The sequence below is a fragment of the Grammomys surdaster genome, unplaced genomic scaffold (assembly GCF_004785775.1).
Source record: "Grammomys surdaster isolate TR1022 unplaced genomic scaffold, NIH_TR_1.0 234, whole genome shotgun sequence".
In the NCBI taxonomy this organism is placed as follows: domain Eukaryota; kingdom Metazoa; phylum Chordata; class Mammalia; order Rodentia; family Muridae; genus Grammomys; species Grammomys surdaster.
In genome coordinates, this window is record NW_021604679.1 from 2,938,069 (window position 1) to 2,954,030 (window position 15,962).

Below are 15,962 nucleotides of genomic sequence, written 5' to 3' on the forward strand. Positions count from 1 at the left end.
AGAGGAGAAGGGGGCGCAGGGAGGGAAGAAGGACTGTGGGAGGGGGTGCCCAGGAGGGGGCAGTGAGTAGGATATAAAGTGAATACATAAAAATTAATTAATTAATTAATTTAATTTTTTAAAAGAATTGTGGAGGCCAGACTTGGTAGCCTTTAATCCCAGCACTCCAGGGGCAGAGGCAGGTGAATCTCCTGAGTTGAGGTCTACAGATTGAGTTCCAGGACAGCCAGGGCTACAGAGAAACCCTGTCTTGAAACAATAACAACAACAACAACAACAACGACAACAAAAAGAACCATGACTCTGACACCAGACTTTCTGGATTGGGGTGTTTTGTTTGGTTGGTTAGTTGGCTGGTGTTTGTTTCTTTGTTTTTCTAGTGGGGTAATGAGAACAGTAGCCCTGGCTGTTTGGAACTTACTATATAGACCAAGCTGACCTCAAACTCACGGAGATCCACCTGCTGACTAAAGGCATGTGCCAGCACTGTAGACTGAGACTTCTTGAGTTTGAATCCCAGCTCTTCCTGAAAGACCACAGACATATTTCATAACTGTCTGTACCTAAGTGTCCTCAACTATAAGGGTAATCATAATATATATGTAATAAGTGGCTACTTAGTACTTATGCCTGGAGCATAATAAATACATATATGTACTGCTATGATATCATTTCATAGTATATTCCAAGTACAGTCTTGTTTTCTTATTGACTACCATCGTTACTGCCTTTTGTTCAGACATTTGTTTTTGCAGAACAAACAATGAGGGGCTACTGGAAGATATTTTAAAATCATATGTTGGGGTGGAGAGATGGCTCAGCGGTTAAGGGCACCGACTGCTCTTCCAGAGGTCCTGAGTTCAATTCTTAGCAACCATATGGTGGCTCACAATCATCTATAATGGGATCCGATGCCCTCTTCTGGTGTGTCTGAAGAGAGCAATGGTATAGTCATACGTATAAAATAAATAAATAAATCTTTTTAAAAACATATGTTCATTTATTTTTAAATTATGTGTTTATGTGTCCTTGTATGTGCATGTGAGCACAAGTTCCTCTGGAGGCCAGAGCATCCAATCCCCTGGAGCTGAAGTTTCACTTGATGGTAAGCCACCCACCATAGATGCTGGGAACCGATCTCAGGTCTTTTGCAAGAGCAAGGTAAACAGTCTCTTAAGTGCCAAGTATGGCAAGACCCTGGGTTTGATCCCTAAAAAATAATAAATAAATCAAGTAAATTGACATTAAGGTTCTCGTTCAGAGTCCTTCAAACGTATGACGAAGGCAACTAAAATGAGAATAAGTTTTGTTTACTGACAATAAGAAACGTCCAGAAATTCCTTTCACAAGGATGGAATGGATCTCATCAGATTCATCAGATCTGAGGGGAAGTAGACATCCTTGTTCCAGAATGGAGAGGATAGAAGAGGAAGCGAGCAGGTCCTGTGGGCAGCTGCAGCGCCACAGCCGCCCCATTAAGCCCCTCCAGTTGTTTGGCTGAACAAGTGCAGCCTCCACCTCATCCCATTTTACAGATTAGATTCTGGTACTGGCAAAAGTCACGTCTGCTAAAGATGCTACAGCTACCGCCGGCAAAGTGAAAGCTGGAGCCGCACAGAGATGAGTGTCATGTCTATCCCTCTCCGCTTTGTTATATAGCTCCTCAGAGTGGACTGTTTCCCAAATCTCTGTCCCTGTTAGAATCCTTTTTATATTCTGCCAATATTTCTCTCCCCTAGTATCCTCTAAAATGATAGAATGTATCTTTCTTCTCGGTTTTGTTGCCTTTTTTGCTCTTACAGAGCCGCCTCCGGTTCCTAGCTTATCTTTGGCCCAAGGACATGTTCATCGGGTATGCTGTTCCACTCTGACCCTCCCACTACGCATGCTCAGGACCTTTCTGGAGTCTGACATTTGACTAAAGCATGCCTGTGTATTTGGTCTGGATCACTGACAACTATATAGCAGTCTGACAGCCTTCCATATTCAGAAGCCAAGCCACCATCAAGGGTGACAAATGACACCAACCTAATGACCACAGTAATTCACTGTCCTGTTTAAAGACACTATTTAGCAAAGTCAAGGTTAAAACCATGTAATGGAACAAACGAAGGGGCTCTGCTCCAGGACTCCACACTTTAGCATAGACTTCCATTACTAGGAAATGGCTGTCCTGCGTGTCCATCCATACTTTTAAAATTTTCTTCTTGGGAACAGCTGTGGAACATCTAAAGAGAGGTTGTTTGAGACCTTATAAACACTTAGGCTAAGGCCAGGCATGGTGGTGCAGGACTCTTCTCTGACCACTCGGAAGGTAGAGACAGGAACATCAGGAGTTCAGTGCCACCCACACCTACAAAGGCAGACTGGGCTACAATCAGATAAATTAAACAAAGGAGCTAGAGAGGTGGCTGAACAGTTAAGAACACTTGGTCCTCTTGTAGAGGACCTGAATTCGTTTCCCAGCGCTCTTGCTCACAACCCCCTATCATCCAAGGTCCTCAGGATCCAAAGCTTGCTTCTGACCTCTGAGGGCACCTACACTCACATGGACACAGACACAAGAATTAAAAAAATAACCTTTTAAAATAAGGAATAAGCTGAGAGATAGAGAGAGAGAGAGAGAGAGAGAGAGAGAGAGAGAGAGAGAGAGAGCGGGAGGGGGAGGGGGAGAGAGAGAGAGAGAGAGAGAGAGAGAGAGAGAGAGAGAGAGAGAGAATATATCCATAATCTGGACTCATGAAACCATAAGTACCATAAAAAATGAATAAAGATAAAAACACGAAAACACAGAATTGCCCTTTTCATGACTAAAAACAGTAAGTCCCTCAAGGGCTCCAGCTCGTCTTAGTCGTGTGCTAACATGTGATCACACTTAGGAGAGCTTAGGAGGGGGGACACCAGTAGAGACGTCCATCTGAGAAGCTGTAGCTGAAGGCTCTTCTGCCCAGCCTTGTCTCAAGGACACGATGAGGAAGGAGGGAGGGGCTACCCCACAATCTGTGGGAAAGAATGCAAATACAGATGCACCCAGTGAGCTGCACGGCTGCTGAGCTAGCCCTCTGTGAACCTTCTGCATAGGAAAGGAAGACAGGAGGGAGGCTCTGTACCTTCAAGAAACCCACAAGCCTTAATCTGGTGGCCCAGGACATTTGCAGCTGCAGGGGTGAGGGGTGGGGGAGTGCTACCCACTCCGCTTGGCCAGCCCTCTCTGCCAACCATCCATACCACTCTCCCTCATGAGCTCATCTGATTAATATGTAACCAAAGAAGTGAAAGGCATTTCACAATCTGCATGTCTCGGCAGTTCTGACATTCCTCCAGGTTGGAAGCAATCGCCAGCCAGGCCTTCTCCCTCGTGACATATTTATTCTCCCTCTTCAGATTCAAACCATTCCAGAAGGTGAGTTTAGAAATACAGCAAAAGCAGCCTGCTTGTCTGCAGTATTTACATGCCTTACATACCCTGGAAATATGTAGCTTATTAATGACTGATTTCCCAACCTCTTCAATAAGCCTTTTTATTAGCATGACACTCCTTAACTTACAAATGTCAAGCCGCTGTGCCCTGTGTGCGTCTCCTTTATGATATTTAGTATAAAGATGGAGCAGTATTTATGTCCCTCACAATCAGAGAATGGATTGTTTTAAGATCACACAGCCTAGATGCGATAAAGAAAGACGGAAGCTCGCAAAATGATAAATATTTTCATTAAAAACTTTAAAACTAAAAGTTCAAAGATATGTTCTCCTCTCTTATTTCTTGTCAAAACATGACTTAAGACCCAAAACTAATCTACTTTCAATTTTATTCCATATTTCAGCGCTGTCATAGTACTCAGCGGAGAGTATTGGAATACGATCATTTTTTATTTTGTTGATGTTACCGACAGCTTTATTTCACAAAGCAATCTTATACTATGTCTAGCAGGAACAGGGCATAGAGGTCAAATAGTCTATCCTTACAGGTAGAGAGCTTATTAAATGGAACGTCTATTAAACCCGATGGACAACATAAAGAAACATTTCAGCAAAATACTTTTAACATAGTTCAATGAAGATACGGCTCGAAAGGGTAGTAAATAATTTAAACAGAGACCGGTGGGGAAATTGTTTTATTTTTTTAACAGCATCTTCAATTTATATTTCAAACAAAGCGGGTAAATAGAAAGACAGAAAGGAACAACAGCTAAGAGAACACTAAGGTTTACCATTCTTGCAGGATGGATATTTCCCTAGCAAGCGAGGAGGCTTGTAGTGCCTAGGCCCAGAGCTACAATTCTCTGCTACAAAGTTCATTTAAAATAGTCCAGCAGCCGGGCGGTGGTGGCACACGCCTTTAGTATCAGCACTTGGGAGGCAAAGACAGGTGGATTTCTGAGTTCGAGGCCAGCTTGGTCTACAGAGTGAGTTCCTGGACAGCCAGGGCTACACAGAGAAACCCTGTCTCAAAAAACAAAATAAAATAGTCCAGCCAGGAGGCACAGTAGGAGAGCCCAGGATCCCAGCACTAAGGAGCCAGAGCTCAAGGCCAGCCTGAATTACACTGTACCTTGTCTCTAGAGAGTAAATAATGCAGAGATGGAGAGATGGTCCAGTGGTTAAGAGCACTGACTGTTCTTCCAAAGAACCTGAGCTCAATTCCCAGCACCCACATGGCAGCTCACAACTATCTGTGGCTCCAGTTCCAGGAGACCCGACACTCTCACGCAGACATACATGCCGGCAAAATGACAATGTACATATAATAGATATGTAGCCATAAGCCATCTAGCTGTAAGCATTTTATGATTGTAGGTGAGAAACCTTTTTTTTTTGTGGGGGGGAACGTGTCTCCTGTCCATGTAGGCCAGGCTGGACTTGAACTCGTAAGGGTTTTATATGTCTCTGCAAGATTTATAGGTGTGCACTTCCACATCTGGAGAGAACTTTTTTTTTAAAAGGTTCTTCCTGGAACCTGCTTTAGAGAATAGTTCATTTTTAAATTATGTTGATAGACCATAGTCCAGCACTTGGGAGGCAAAGACGGGAGGATCTTAAGGCTAGCCTGGCTTACATATCAAGCTCTAGGACAACCGGGACTACAAAGAGAGAGTCTCTCTCTCTCTCTCTCTCTCTCTCTCTCTCTCTCTCTCTCTCTCTCACTCACACACTCACACACACACACACACATTTATATATGGTTTTACTTCTAAGAAAGTACAAAGCTTTACTTCTAAGAGAAAAGCTTGACTAGATAACATGTGTCCACTTATTGAATAGATTTGGTAGAAGAAGCTAAACGTGGAGTTGGGGATGTGGATCAGACAGAAAGTGCTTGTCCAGGATTCTCAAGGCTCTGGATTCCATCCACACTGCTACAGAGAACAGAATTTTCATTTAGATATCCCTGGTAAATCCTTAATTTTGTGTGTATGTGTGTGTGTGATTAAGCTTATCATTACTTTAATTATATTTAGTATTTACTCTCTGTATATGAGAGAGAGAGAGAGAGAGAGAGAGAGAGAGAGAGAATGAATGCACAAACTGAAATAGCTACCACACTTTATGTTCATGCTTTGAGATCCTAAGAAGACAGCAACCAGCGTCTGCAGTATCAATGAAGGTTAGTATGAGTCTCACACCTCTTATTCTTGAAACTGGGTACCCAGTCTCTCACCAGGAAATCAGGTCCCTGGTCTCTTGCCAAGAATATAAACTACTTGATGTAGGGTTATCAGTAGATTTACCTGGCGGGATAATTAATAAGCCACAGAAACATAAAACCTGAGTTGTTAAAGTTTACAGTCGCCTCCCTTGCAGCATCTCCTCGGCCACTGTCCTTGCTTCAGCCCACAGTAAATCATCTACCTAAATGTATTTGCACCCAATCATTTTTTAAAGTCACAATCTTTGTAGTGTCAACTTGTCAAGGGTCAAAGGGAAGAACAGGCAAGATTCCCAAATCAATCTGCTTGTAGAAACTGTCTCATTTCATTTCAAATTACCTGCTGTGGTGGACGCCGGGTATGGACAAACTGCCTTCCTCCATAAACCATGACAGCATGGGTCGAACTTCGGCGATCACTCATAAGGGCCGAGTCACGTCTCTTCTGTCATTAACTACTTTTAAACGGCTCTGCAGGGTAAGTGATCTTGCAGGGCAGCCACAGATATAAATACTGTTTGGACAGTTTAATGTCAAGAGACAACTCCTCTGGGATTAAAACTGTGTAACCCAGTAAGACGACTACCCACACAAGGACTAAGGTGCTTTGGTATCATTACTGGAAGTCATATCTTTACATATGTTTTGTGCAAGTGAGCCCATAATAAGCCAAACATCATTCATCTACATTATGTAATGGCATGGTATCCTGAAATATTAAAAAACAAAAATTACGGTGCCTCGGCCTTTCCAGAAAGCATTCTTCCACAATTTACACGGTGTCCTTATGAGGCTGACCAGAAAGTAAGGGCATAAGATGGAGTGGTCCTGGGGCTTGTGGGACTCCACAGACTGTTCTATTTTTTATTTATTTTTATTTTTTTAAATTTTTAATGGCAAAACCAAAAATATACCTAAAAGCAAAGCTTCTGGAAAAAACATTTGTTCTCCCCTGTCTTGTATTGCTCCTCAAACTTGAACTTGGCCTCCTGTCTGGCCTTGCATTTCAAAGCTGAGTCTCTGAACACATCCTTGTTAATAGTTTGGTCCAAAGGGATATCCACGGAGTACCTTGTAGGCATGAGGTAGCTGTAGTTATAAAAATTCACAAAGGAATTGATCTTGGATCGCTTGGTGATTTTCTTCTTGCCCATGGCAGCTGTCACTTTTCTGGGATAGGGTCAATCCCACCCACCAGGGCATGGCTGTAAAGGCAGTCCGTTGTGCCACCATCAATGTTCTTCATGATGATGGCTTTGTGTCCAGAGTAGCATCCAGCCAGGACCAGCACCACCTTCCCGGGTTTCATGAACTTGCCCATTTTTACAGCAAGGAGACACCCAGCAGGAAGGAGAGGTCAATGGACTATTAAAGACCTAAAGCTGTCCATAAAATCAGAGCAGTAGGATACAATAATGTGTGCACAAAGAGCCAAGAGAGAGGAAACAGGACTGGAATAATTATTCTATCACCATCTTGGCTACCCATGCTGGTAAACACAGCAATGCCTAAATTAACAACTGATATTTACTCAACATTTGGTATACGCTGTGTACTGTATAGAGGGCTTTACACATACGACCTTGCTGAGACTCACATCCTAATGAGGAATCTGTTTTCATCTCAGTTCAAAGGTGCTAAGGCTGTGCATCAGAGCAGACAATGATTTGCCTCAACATTTTGTATGCAAATAGAGAAGTCAACTATGATGTTATGCCATCTCCCCGCAAAGGAATTTTTCTTGCTTGACATATGAAGTATTGCATGGTATAAATACAGCGACCCTGCTTTCTTTAACATGCACGCTATGTGCAAAATCCTTCCGAATCACTAAAAGGAAAGTGTTGCTTAGTTACGGGAAGGCGCATTGAGTCAAATCGAGTGGATGTAAGAATCCCTCTATGGGAACATGAAGACTCTCCAGAGGGTACGTGGGCATGGAACTTTTAAGGAAATCAATTTCAAAATTCTGTGTCCATATGTTTTCTTTCCTAAAATTAATCATCCTGAGAACATACGCTAATCCACTCTGTACCCCAAATCACAACAGATGTTCCCCAACCTACTTCAAAAGAAACACCCACACGCACACCCCAACTCTTATCTCACCCAGAGGGTGACAGCCTCTACCTCCTTACTAGTCCATCCCCAGAAGAGATGTGTGTCAATCAAAGGCCTTCTGTGTTTAAAACTCACCTACCAAATGGAATGGATCTGTGAGGTTCTCGTCAGTTTCTGATGCTACCTCAATGTGGAAGGGCAGCTGCTGACCTTCAGAGCCTCTCTTTAGGATGCTTGCACACACAGCTGTACAGTAGAAAATGAATAAGGACAACCAGCATAGGACAAGCTGCCTTAGGATAGCATCTACCAGAAAGGGGTGGGGGGAGGTTGGGAGGGAGGGATGGAAACACTGTCTCAAAGGGAAAGATAGAGGAGAGTTTGGGTATCTTTAAATGGGTGCTGATGAGTGCAAAGTCCCTGTGAAACCCATATTCCTCTGCAGATATCCCAACCAGTTTCTCATCTGGAGCACTGTGGACAGTCAGGGCTGTGGTCTGCTGACTAAACATAGGATGTCAGCAACACACTTGGTCTCTGCGCATATGCAAACATATATACTCACACATGCCTGCATGTACATAGCGTGACCTCTAAAAAACACAGGTGCAGGGTGAGGAGGGAGGAGTGCACTTAAAGAAACAATGTAATGGATTTACTATGTTTTCAATTTTTGATATTAAATTTATTCACATTGAACTTCCAATTGAAATTGTGTAGAATAGGGCATAATTAATTTTCTTTAAAAAGCATTATTATTGCATGTGCACCCAGGATGGGGGAGGGCATTTGTGTAAATTTTAGAGAACATTTTTTTTTAATTTACTTGATTTTTATTTTATCTGTATGAGTGTTTTGCCTGGTTATATATATGTAAATATACACATACATGTAAATGAATGTATATAAATATGTGCATATGTAAATGCACATGACTTACACATGGTGTCTACGGAAGCCAGAGGAGGGTGTGAGATTCTCATGGAACTGGAGTTACAGAGGGTTGTAAGGTGCCATGGGAGTGTAGGGAACTGAATTCAGCTCCTCTGCAAGTGCCCTTAACCGACGAGCTATCTCTCCAGGCCTGTCAGAGGACAACTTTGTGAGGTCTGTTCTCTCTTTCTTTAGTTCCAAGAATTGGACTCAATTGCCAGGGTTTGCATGACCTTTACCTGATGAACCATCTGCCCAAGACTAAATAAAATTTTTGAAAGTTATTTTAAGAAGTGTACGTGGGAGCTGGAGAGATGACTCAGAAGTTAAGAGCATTCATTGCCTGCTTTTTCAGAGTGGTGGCTCACAACTCTCTGAAATTCCAGGTTCAGGGGTTCCAACACCAGCTTCTGGCTTCCCAGGGGACCAGGCACACAAATGGTACTCAGATGCACATGCCGGCAAAACACTCATAGAAAATTTGTTGTTTTGGTGTTTTGAGACAGGGTCTCTTCTCTGTGTAACAGCCCTGGCTGTCCTGGAACTCACTTTGTAAACCAGGCTGGCCTCGAACTTGCTGTCTTCCAAGCGCTGGGATTAAAGGTACGCGCTCCATCAAGTGTAGCCGCCCGAGCTGCCTCACATTCGGTGGGCCACTTTGTAACAGCCCGTTCTGCTGCTCCGGTCGGCGGGTCAGGGCCTAGCAAGAGAGAGAGTGGGGACGGAGAGGCGAAGAATGGAGACAAAACAGGGAGTCTGATCAAGTCTCTCAAGTCTCTCTATTGAAAGGAAATCCTGGGTATTTCTACCCTTTACCACGTGCCTTGCCCTCGTGGACAAGGACAGCTGAAGGCACTACGTCATGTGCCTTGCAGCGTGGAGACCACGTGCACCTAGCTAGCAGCGTGGATATCATGTGCGCCTAGCTGTTGGCGGCACTAAACAGCAAAACAAGATACGTGAGAAAAGTGTCAGAGTGTGCTCAATTGTTGTGGGCTGTTGAAAACAAGTCTCTTGTCAGGGTATATGGCCTGAGATGGCTGTAAAGATGATAGCCACTTTTGGCTAGGAGTCGGCTCCCAACAATCAAGTCTAATTTTCTTTTTTTAATTAAAAAAATTTTTTGAGGAAGTGTATGTGGGTAAAGATGGTCCCAAGGCCACAGAAAGGGAACAACAGTGATTCGGGTGACTGAAGGGTTCTGAAGGAAGCGCTCCTGAGGACTGACTTCCATTGCTCCAGTGACTCGGGTTCCAAACTGAAAGGAAGCTGCAGCACCACTGACAAGGCCATGTGGTATGTGGATGCAGCAACCTGCCAGTGTAGAAGCAAGGGCTTACAGGCACAGCAGGGGCCACACAGAGTGCTTTGCAAACAACAGAAGCATAACCCGGAGTAGGTGTCATTCCTCAGTAATTTCAGGATTTTTCTCCTGTTATTTTCTCTCTGTGTGTGTTTTGCCTACATGTATGTCTCTGTAGCATGTGGGTGCCTGGAGCTAGTGGAGGACAGGAGAGGTAGGTGGACACCCCCCCCCCCGAACTGGAGTTACTGATGGTGATGGATTGCCGCAGAGGCGCTGGGATTGAAATCTGGGTGGGCAGCCAGTGCTCTCAAGTGACAAAGCGTCTTTCCAACTCACTCTTCAGTAATTTTACAGCTGCATCGTTCTTTCTATACTTTTTTGAGTAGGGTCCTACTTCATAGCCTAGATTGTCCTCCAACTCAAAACAACTCTTCTGTCTCAGACCCATGACTTATTTTTAATGATTCAAATACGTTTTTCCCCTCTCTGCAATTCACAATGGCAAAATTAGGTAGTGCACACAGGCAAGGCTGAGGAAACGATACAAGTCATCATCTCATAATCTAGAGGTAACAAAAGAAATAGGGCCTTCTGGGGCTGGACAGCAGCTAAGAGGACTCAGCGGTTAAGAGCACTGAATGCTCTTCCAGAGGTCCTGAGTTCAATTCCTAGCAACCACATGGTGGCTCACAATCATCTATAATGGGATCTGATGCCCTTTTCTAGTGTGTCTGAAGACAGCTACAGTGTACCCACATATATATATGTATATATATATACACTCAGTTTCTAGATTCAATTCCAATTCTTCAATTTTTTTCACCATACATATTTAAAATGCTTTCTATTTTTACAGTATTTTATAATAATATTGCCTTTCAGATCTGGTATCTCATCTGAGCTCACCAAGTTTTGGGGCTGCGCATCCATCCAGGTTTGAACGGGAGGTAGTGGGCCCTAGAAGCTGCGTGAGGGAAGCTCTACGTTCAGTGTTCTTCCAGGGACCACACAGCTTCTGAAACAAAGGCAGTCAACAGTCTGCAGAGCGTGGCAATGACTGCCTCTGGAAGCACAACCCTGGCGAAGACAGTGGCATGCATTTGATCGGACTTAGAAAGGGGGGGACGTGGTTGCCAAGTTCACATTTGGTATCTGAATCTTTAAAAGAAAGTCAAGATTCCCCAACCTCCGAGAGTCGGAACAATCACACTTCTTAGTTTAGTTGGAGCCATGAGTGAACTCAAGGCGAAACTGGCCTCCTGAAACCGTGTTGGCCAGGGACTGGCAACACACAAAGCCTCCAAGACAAAAGGCAGCATAGTAATGCATGCAGTGCAGTATCATGGGAGCCAAATCCTCAAATGGCCAATGGACCACATAAAAGAACGGCCACGGTGGAAATGGGAGGCATTTCTGCAGCCAGCCTGTGTGCATTCAGTGAGTCCATCAGCAGTAGTGTCTTGGGTTCTGGGGACCTAGCATCAGGGCAGCAGAGTATCATGGGGAAGCATCAGAGTCAGGAGATGCCCACAAACAGATACCACCTCCAAGTCACGCTTTCATCAAACACAAGCCGGGGGGATCTTTTAGTGAAACAGAAGAATATACTCACAGCACATGAAACATTAAAAAGGTCCATCGAGTCTTATTCATGAATGCTGACCTTGTCTGTCATTTTACTATGGTCTAAGGCCTGGGCCAGTCACCTCCATATATTACCCCATGTGACCTTCACTGTCCACAGCATTGCTAGCACTGTATGGAAGATGACCGTGACACTCTCATACAAGTGTGAACGGACAGGCACAAATCCACCTGGCTTGTCTCCAGAGCTCGTATCATCAACAATGACCTACATCGACCAACTGCCTTTCACTTCTTCCCCATATCTTCAGTATCACCGCAGCGTCTGGCCTCGCCTTTTTTCCGAAAGTAACTTTCAGCCTAGGTTGTACAGCAGTGTTTATCAACCTGTGGGTCGCAATCCCCATGAAGGCTGAATGACCCCTGCACAGGGGCCATCTAAGACCATCTGAAAACACAGATATTTACATTATAATTCATAGCAGTAGCAAAATTACAGTTATGAAGTAGCGATGGAACAGTTTTATGGTTGAGAGTCACCACAACATGATTCTAGAAATGTATGAAAGGGCTGTAGCATTAGGAAGACTGAGAGGAAGAGAGGGAACCTCTGCAGCTCTCCCCTGTAGATCAGTGCCTTGCTCTTTGCTCTCTACTGCTCCTAGCCAAGTCCCTAATTCTAGCTAGCTACGTTGTTTATGTGTGTTTGTTTGAGACAGGGTCTCACTATGCAGCCCCAGATGGCCTGGAGCTCACAGAGATCCACCTGCCCTTGCCAGTGGAGAACAGCATGTACCAACCAACATATCAGCTTAGATTTTTGGTTTTGTGTGCTTGTTTATATTTAATTATTTTCCTTTATGTGTATGAATGTTTTGCCTGCATATATGTATGTGCACCATATGCATGCCAGTTGGGTCCCTTGGAACTGGAGCTATGGATGGCTATGAGACACGGAATGGGCCGGGTGGTGGTGGCGCACGCCTTTAATCCCAGCACTTGGGAGGCAGAGGCAGGCAGATTTCTGAGTTCTAGGCCAGCCTGGTCTACAGAGTGAGTTCCAGGACAGCCAGGGCTACACAGAGAAACCCTGTCTCAAAAAACCAAAAAACCAAAAACAAACAAAAAAAAAAGAATAAGAAGTGCTCTTAATTGTGAGCCATCTTTCCAGCCCTTGGACTCAATTTCTTTTTATTCATTCATTTGTTTGTTTACTGTTTTTTTTTTTTTTTTTTTTTTTTGGTTTTTTGGTTTTTCGAGACAGGGTTTCTCTGTGTAGCCCTGGCTGTCCTGGAACTCTGTAGACCAGGCTAGCCTCGAACTCTCGAACCCAGAAATCCGCCTGCCTCTGCCTCCCAAGTGCTGGGATTAAAGGCGTGCGCCACCACCGCCCGGCTGTTTACTGTTTTTTGAGACAGGGTTTCTCTGTGTAACAACCCTGGCTGTCCTGGAACTTGCTCTGTAGACAAGGCTGGACTCAAACTCCAGACATCCATCTGCCTCTGCCTCCCAAGTGCTGGGATGAAAGGTATGCAGCCTCATACCCCACTTGGACCAGAATCGATCCTCCTGGCTCTGCCTCCGACGTGTTGAGTTTATAGTATGTGTGCTACAGTGCCCAGCTTCACAATTAGCTCTTAACTAGCTAGTAAGTGGAGCTGAGAGCCACCAGGCTGGTTCAGCAAGCTCCTGCTCCAGCTCTGCGGTGTGCATGGGGCACACAGTAGGAACAGTTCAATAGCACATTAGTGCTTACAAATTTGGGTTATAAATCTGGGCACATGTTCAATCCAAATTCCTGTGTGTGTACACAGTCTTATCTCCCTGCTGTGGTACTGAGGATTATGTCTGGGGACCATGCCTATCAGCAAGTTCCTACCACTGAGCAGTATTCTCAACAGCTTTTATGGTTTGTATTTTAAGACTTGGGGGGGGGGGAGTCATTAAGCTGACTAGGCTGGCCTAGAACTCACTCTGTAGCACGGGCAGGCCTTGAATTGGGGATCCTTCTGCCTCAGATTCGCTAGTACCTTGATGTCAGGCCTTTTGCCACAGAGCTAGCAAACAGATCCAGAGTGCACAGTCCCCCCCCCCCCACCCCCAGGCAGTGGCCATAAGGGCTCTAAGTTTGAGCTTTGGTATTAGAGGAAGACAGTTGACTCTAGTGGTGGCCCTCCCTAAGGCTTTCCACGTTAAGACAAAACAAGCAAACAAAACAACAACACAATCCACCTTAAACCTTGACTATCTAATTTGTCCTCCCAACTCCAACACTTTGGATCAGTGGTTCTCAACCTTCCTAATGTGGCTACCCTTTAATACACTTCATACTGTGACCACCAAGCATAAAATTATTTTCGTTGTTACTTTATGACTGTAATTTTGCTACTGTTATGAATCATAATATAAATAAATATCTGATACACAGGCTACCTGATATATGACCACAGGTTAAGAACTGATTCTTTCGACAGTGAAAGGGGAAGCTGGGCACGATGGACCAGCTGTAAGCCTAGCGATGCTGAGGCAGGAGGATCAAGACCAGCCTAGGCTGCGCAGTGAGACCCTGTCTCCAGCGTGGGCAGGGAAGGGGGGTGCCAATAACACCCTACTCCTCCTTGACACCTGACATTTTTTCAAGTCATGAAAAGAAGTGTGCAAACGTGCCATGGCACACATGTAGAGGTCAGAGGTCAGCTTCATGATGGTTTTTTCCTTCCACTTTTTTTTTTGTTTTGTTTTTTGTTTTTTGTTTTTTTGTTGTTGTTGTTGTTTGGTTTTTCGAAACAGGGTTTCTCTGTGTAGCCCTGGCTGTCCTGGAACTCACTCTGTAGACCAGGCTAGCCTCGAACTCTTGAACTCAGAAATCCACCTGCCTCTGCCTCCCAAGTGCTGGGATTAAAGGCGTGCGCCACCACCGCCCGGCTCCTTCCACTTTTTTAATTAAGTTTTTTAAAAATTTTATTTATATGAGTACACTGTAGCTGCTTTCAGACACACCAGAAGAGGGCATCAGACTCAATTACAGATGGTTGTGAGTCACCATGTGGTTGCTGAGAATTGAACTCAGAACCTCTGGAAGAGCAGTCAGTGCTCTTAACCGCTGAGCCATCTCTCCAGCCCCTCCTGCACTTTAACATGGGTTCCAGGGCTTGAACTCAGCTTGTTAGCCCTGCATGGCAAGCGCTTTTACCTGCTAAATCATCCTGAAGGTCCTACGCTTTCCCCTTAGAGGAGACATGTTTAAAGGTTATCTGAGAGGAGAAAACAAATCAAAGAATTTTCTCTACTTAGCCATCAATCATCAAAGAAAACATTTGTGCACAGGTGTGGGAGGGGTCATCTACATACTCAGCCATCAGAAGGCCCTGAAGCAGATGCCAGCTCAAAGTCCCGTAACTCACTCTGGATCTGATACAATTCAGCCAGTCCTAGGTTGACGACTTTGGTCCCAGGTTTCCCACATTCAATGCCAGTCATTATGAATCATTCTTGGCTTGTGCTTCTAACCAAATAAAACCCAGCTATCTTAGTCAGTGTTCTATTGCTGTGAAGAGACACTGTGACCACAGTAACTCTTATGAAGGAAAACATTTCCTTGGGGCTGGCTTATAATTCAGAGGTCCATTATCGTCATGGCGGGAAGCATGGCAGCACGCAGGCAGACATGGCAAAGGAGATGTAGCTAGAGTTCTACATCCAGATTGACAAGCAGCAAGAAGAGACACACTGGGCTTGTCTTGAGCTTCTGAAACTCAAAGCTCTTCCCCCCTACCCACGGTGACATACTTCCTCCAGCAAGGCCACACCCACTCCAACAAAGCCACGCCTCCTGTAGGGCCACTTCCTGTGAGCCTATGAAGGCCATTTCCATTCAAACCACCACACCAGCCGTGCCTCTCTACTTGTGTTGGGGCTGGTGTTGCAAGTAAGGAAATAGGCTTGCTGGCTTACTATAAAGCTAGGTAACAGATGCAGGGGCGCACAGGGGTCAGTACAAAGTCAAGGCAGGGGTTTAATCTAGAGCCAACCCCTAGGTGCTTGGAACACCCCGCCATCTCATGGCTCTCTGAACTCAGGTCTTTTGTTGAATGTTCACTGTATAAGCATGACTGAGTTAACCACTGGTAATGAATTTGCAGCTTTTCTCCTTTCCCCGCGCTTTCCAGGTGCCCAGCCTTCATCCTAAAGCCATTAGCTCATTAGCATCCAAAAACAAACAAAAATCTCACATTTACCATACATTTACTAGCTCGGCATTACCCATTACCCGAGTGTGGTTCAGGCACACTAGGCAATATACAAGTTGGGAACTCGAGAGATGCTGATAGGCTGCTGGGATGGCCTAGCAGAGCCATAAGGTGCTGGGTTCCATCCCAAGCATTGCTTAGGAAAAAGTCTAGTCAGGATAGCACATGGATTCCATCAGCT

The 15,962-nt window shown here is 44.7% G+C and overlaps 1 pseudogene; it reads right to left on the reverse strand.

Annotated features, from left to right (window-relative positions):
* Positions 1-6,561: 6,561 nt before the first annotated feature.
* Positions 6,562-6,968, reverse strand: LOC114626406 (annotated as a pseudogene).
* Between the last annotated feature and the right edge of the window lie 8,994 nt (positions 6,969-15,962).